Raw genomic sequence first — 6,061 nt, 5'->3', positions numbered from 1 at the left:
TCCACCTTGGAAATGGCAATAAACAAGGGTTGCAAAATAGGCTACAAATGTTTTCTCATTCAGAGTGAGGGCAAGAAGCATTATTCTCCCTCTCATTTGGCTCTGTGAAGCTGTTGCAAAGCCAGATCTGATTAGCTAGGTGCTGCCATGGCCATTGTCTTGCTCATGAGATTATCCCCGAATTGGCTCAACCACATCACCAGGATGAAGAGGATTCCCTGTAAAAATACATCCCAGCAGCTGATGAGAAGAGCATTAAACAGGAGCCAAGTAGAGCAGAAATGGTGTGAAATAAGTATGGGAAGGATCTTTTGCAAAATATGCAGTACCTCTCCAAACTCACCCACTTTTTTGCAGTGAAAATGTTTACACTTGAAAATGTAGCTCAGTCCTAATTCTGTGATCTCTCCAGCTTTTGGTCCAGGAGCCCAAAAGAGTTTTAGGGTTCATCTACATATTAAAAGGTGACGCAGGTGGTGCTGTGGGTTAAACCACAGATTTGCCGGATTTGCCAATCAGAAGTTCAGGGGTTCGAATCCCCGCAACGGGGTGAGCTCCCGTTGCTCATTCCCTGCTCCTCCCCACCTAGCAGTTCAAAAGCACGTCAAAGTGCAAGTAGATAAATAGGTACCGCTCCAGCGGGAAGGTAAACGGCGTTTCCGTGCGCTGCTCTGGTTCGCCAGAAGCGGCTTAGTCATGCTGGCCACATGACCCGGAAGCTGTACGCCGGCTCCCTTGGCCAGTAAAGCGAGATGAGCGCCGCAACCCCAGAATCCAGTCACGACTGGACCTAATGGTCAGGGGTCCCTTTACCTTTTTACATATTAAAAGGTGGGTGCCAGGAATCCTTAAACTTCCTGAATGTAAAGATCAATAGAAGCTTTATTTTTGGGTCAGAGTTAGGACAATGAATGATTCCAAGTTTCTGTTGGGAGTTGTTAGGACAGAGCTACAATTCCCAGAGTTCTCTGGGAAGAGTGGTTGCCTGTTAAGCCACTCTGAGACTTGCACCCCTCAGCACCCCTAACAAACTACATTTCCCCTTTGGGGAGAAGCCATGACTCTTAAACTGCTATCATAGTGTTTTGTCAGCTGTACACTTTATTCATTTATACACCAAAAGTTTCTTCTGCACTGGCATCTGAAGCAGGTGGGTTTATATAAACCGACCATAGCAGTTTCCTTAAAAAAAGAACAATGTAATGATGCTTAATAGACTGATTGATCTCACAACAGATAACAGTTGTGCTGATGGTTGTGTAGCACTGTTGCAACTCAGCAACTCAGCACTGTTGCAACTCAGCCATGTTTAGTATCTTGATAGAGACAGTTCAGGGGAAAACTGTGGGTTGGCACATTGTGCTTTGACAAGAAAGAAGGAATGATCTGGGCCACTGCCTATATCTTGTCATATGGTTAGAAGGGAAAATAAAAAGTGTTATAGCCAGAGGAACAAAAACCACAATTGTCCTGCAATATGTTATCATTATCTGGGACGCAGGTGGCGCTGTGGGTTAAACCACAGAGCCTAGGACTTGCCGATCAGAAGGTCGGCGGTTCAAATCCCCGCGACGGGGTGAGCTCCCGTTGCTCGGTCCCTGCTCCTGCCAACCTAGCAGTTCGAAAGAGAAGAAGAAGAAGAGAAGAGTTTGGATTTGATATCCCACTTTATCACTACCCGAAGGAGTCTCAAAGCGGCTAACAATCTCCTTTCCCCTCCTCCCCCACAGCAAACACTCTGTGAGGTGAGTGGGGCTGAGAGACTTCAGAGAAGTGTGACTAGCCCAAGGTCACCCAGCAGCTGCATGTGGAGGAGCAGAGATGTGAACCTGGTTTACCAGATTACGAGACTACCGCACAAGTAGATAAATAGGTACTGCTCCGGTGGGAAGGTAAATGGCATTTCCGTGCGCTGCTTTGGTTCGCCAGAAGCGGCTTAGTCATGCTGGCCACATGACCCGGAAGCTGTATGCCGGCTCCATCGGCCAATAAAGGGAGATGAGTGCCGCAACCCCAGAGTCGGTCACAACTACACCTAATGGTCAGGGGTCCCTTTACCTTTATGTTATCATACTTAGCAGTTCACAATGTAAAACGACTAGTTGTGCATGCATTTATATCCATTGGGGAGGAGTCCAGGGGTGTTGCTAGGCATTTAGCCTACTTGGGACATAGGCCTGTAGGCAAGAATTTGCATAAAATTTGCAAATGAAAATTTATATGCTTTTTCACAGAAAGCAATCACAGAGACTCCGGTTCAGTTTCACCCCCAGATTTATTGCCCATCCAGAAACAGGGGTGAGTCAGGGGGCGGGAGAAGGGAAAAAGAAAGTTATGCTGCACCCTAACTTCCTTCAAGTACAGATGCTGCCAAACTAGCTCGGTGGCATCTTATGCCACCGGAATTGCAGCTGTCACCAAAATCCACCCTGTAGGAGTCAATGGGAGGGCAGAAAACCAAGGTTGACACTGCCCCTGCGAAGCCAGGAGCAGCTTGTTTGTTTGTTTGATTTTAAAGCATTTAATATTGACAAAATGGAGATGTAGAAAAAATAACATAGAAACCATAGAAGAATACAGTGGTACCTCGGGTTACATACGCTTCTGGTTACATACGCTTCAGGTTACAGACTCCGCTAACCCAGAAATAGTGCTTCAGGTTAAGAGGTACCACTGTACTAAAGACATTCCTCTTAGGCAGTTTTGTACCAAAATACCCTTTGCTAAAAGCACTGCCAAGAACACTGCGGGCTCTCCAAAAACTCTGTTTTCTGCTTCCTCCTATTCTCCATTCTCCAGAGAAGTGTTTGAAATGGGTTTCATTTGAAGGCAAATTGCTATTACTTTGGTAAGGAGACTGGTATGTTGAAGGGTATGTTGAACCTAACTGTATTAGGTTCATCATTTAAGTCTCTACCCTGCAACTCATTTTTACTTCTTGGGTGCATGCTTGAAACTTTTGAAAGCTGCCTTCCTTTGCCAAAATAAACCCTTTTGTTCTGAGTGTGTGTACGTGAGATTTGCTGCAATTTATTGTTGCTTAACCTCAAAAAGACATGCTCCCATTTTGCAGTCATTGCTCAACAGAACTCCAGACAAACCAAGGTGTGGCTCTGCAAGGGTGACTATCATGAAGGGATCCTGCACTTCTGAATTTGCCACTAACACTAGGACTGCCATATGTCCGAATTCAAAGGTGGAAGACGGCTGTTAGTCCTGGTTCTTCGGCAATTAAAATCACAGTGGTTTTCTGGCATTTCCGTAAAAAAAAAGCGCAACAACTTTCTAGGTGTTCCAACTGCCGCAAGATCACTTGCCTTACTGATTATATAGGGGGAGATTACTTGTGGCACCCCACCCTGTGGAATGTCACAAGCTGGTGATCCAAAAATTGGAATTTTCTGCCATTTCTCTGAAACGCAGTTCTCTCTGTTAAAACATAGCTGCTTCAGCTATCTACCAAAGGCTTTGCTTGACCCAAGACTGAGTTCTTCTATTCCTGAATTCCTGTTTTCCCATCTTCCTGTTTTTATTATATTCTCCCCCCCCCCATAAATTTTTATTATTTTCCTTTAAACAGCATTTCCAACATTACAATAACAAACACAAAACAACCTTTTGCTCTGCCGAGCTTACGACTTCCTTCCTTCCCTTCAACAGGTATCCCATATCACATCCAATCGTGCAATTTAAATCTCTGTTTTTATTATAAAGTGGTACCGCGGGTTAAGTACTTAATTCGTTCCGGAGACCTGTACTTAACCTGAAACTGTTCTTAACCTGAAGCACCACTTTAGCTAATGGGGCCTCCTGCTGCCGCTGCACCGCCGGAGCACGATTTCTGTTCTCATCCTGAAGCAAAGTTCATAACATTATGCACTATTTCTGGGTTAGCGGAGTCTGTAACCTGAAGCGTATGTAACCTGAGGTACCACTGTATTAGGTTCATCATCTTAGAAGGCAATCAGCAACAGAACTTTGCAACCGTTTCCAGATGACAACAGCACATGGCTTCCCTTGCTCCCAGGAATCCTGAGTGCTGTAGTTTACCCCCTCCTCCTCACAGAACTACATTTCTCGGTGCTCATTCTACAGTTCCCAGGATCCCAGGGGGAGCTGTGTGCTTTAAATGCACAGTGTGACAAAACAACATAATTCCAAAAAACCACACACACACACTTATGTACACACACCAACATCAGGGCCTTCTTACCCATAGGCGCTAGGGGTGTGGGGCAGCTGGGTTCCAGGCTCTCAGGGGCACCAGGCTGAGAGTCCAGGGCCCGAGAGTTGAGTCCAGCAAAACTAGGGAAAATGTACAAAACAGGAAATAAGGCCTGCTGGAAGTGTAAAATTAAAGGCAATTTCTACCATATGTGGTGGACTTGCGAAGAAATGAAGAAATTTTGGGATCTGATTTATAATGAGTTAAAAATTTTTTTAAAATACACTTTCCCTAAAAGACCAGAGGCCTTCTTACTAGGAATAATTGGGGACGAAATTAAAAAAGAAGATAAGACACTATTCCAATATTCGACAGTAGCGGCTAGAATATTAATTGCACAAAATTGGAAAAGTCCAAATACCCCAACGGTCAGAGATTGGCAAACAAAATTATTCGAATATGTGGAACTAGCAAAAATGACGCAAAAAATTAGAAACCAAAAAAATACAAAGTTTATTAGCGATTGGAATAAATTTATGGTATATATTGAAGGAAACTATAGAAACTTAAAAACTACAGCAGGTCTGATATAAACCTTACGATGCGCAAACCATTAACAATTATTAGCTGCAGAAAAAAAGAAAGAATTTTTATCAAGAAGCCCGAAATCGGGAGGGAAGGAGGTCAATAGGTGTGTAGAGGAAAGATCTAAAGATCTAAAGATATAAAGATTTAAGGAATAAGACAAAGAACTGTAATGGAAATTGATGTTATCTTTGTGTTATGTATGGATATTTTTTCTTTCTTTCTTTTTTCTGAAACTGTTGTTTTGTTTTTTCTTTTGGTTATTTAAGTGAAACTCAATAAAAAGAAATTAAAAGACAGAGAGAGAGAGTTGAGTCCAGGGAAGAGCCCACCCGTCAGTCGGAGCGCCACGATGGGCTCTTCTGCTGCAGGCAGCTCTGTGCTGCGAGTTCAGCGGTGACCGAGCCAGCAAGACGCTGAGGTGGCTGGCCGGCTCCGCCTTCCTGCGCACCTGAGACTGGGCAACCTGGGGAGGGGGGGCGCGCCGGACAGATCTGTGCACCCCAGCTCTATGTGGGGCTACCTTTGAAGGTGACCCGGAAACTACAACTAATCCAGAATGCATCAGCTAGACTGGTGACTGGGAGCGGCCACCGAGACCATATAACACCGGTCTTGAAAGACCTACATTGGCTCCCAGTACGTTTCCGAGCACAATTCAAAGTATTGGTGCTGACCTTTAAAGCCCTAAACAGCCTCGGTCCAGTATACCTGAAGGAGCGTCTCCACCCCCATCGTTCAGCCCAGACACTGAGGTCCAGCGCTGAGAGCCTTCTGGCGGTTCCCTCACTGCGAGAAGCCAAATTACAGGGAACCAGGCAGAGGGCCTTCTCGGTAGTGGCACCTGCCCTGTGGAACACCCTCCCACCAGATGTCAAAGAGAACAATAACTACCATACTTTTAGAAGACATCTGAAGGCAGCCCTGTTTAGGGAAGCTTTTACTGTTTGATGCATTATTGTATTTTAATATTTTGTTGGAAGCCTTCCAGAGTGGCTGGGGAAACAGGAGGATGGGCAGGGTATAAATAAATTATTATTATTATTATTATTATTATTAAGACAACCCTGACCAACATAGAATTGTCGAGTTGGAAGAGATCCCCAAGGGTCATCTAGTCCAGCCCTCCCTACAATGTAGGAATGCTGGAACGTATTTACCTTTACCTCACACACACATATCCCCCCCCAAAAAAACAACAACAGCAACAACAACAAAGGAGCTCGGGACTCGAACCGGCGATTCTCCCTCCTACTCATTCTTTGCCAACATTCCTCTATTGGGAACTCCCGCTCCCCCTCCCGGCTCGCC

Source organism: Podarcis erhardii (assembly GCF_964252035.2).
Source record: "Podarcis erhardii genome assembly, chromosome: 9".
Lineage (NCBI taxonomy): Eukaryota > Metazoa > Chordata > Lepidosauria > Squamata > Lacertidae > Podarcis > Podarcis erhardii.
Note: the sequence above shows the minus strand (reverse complement) of the source record.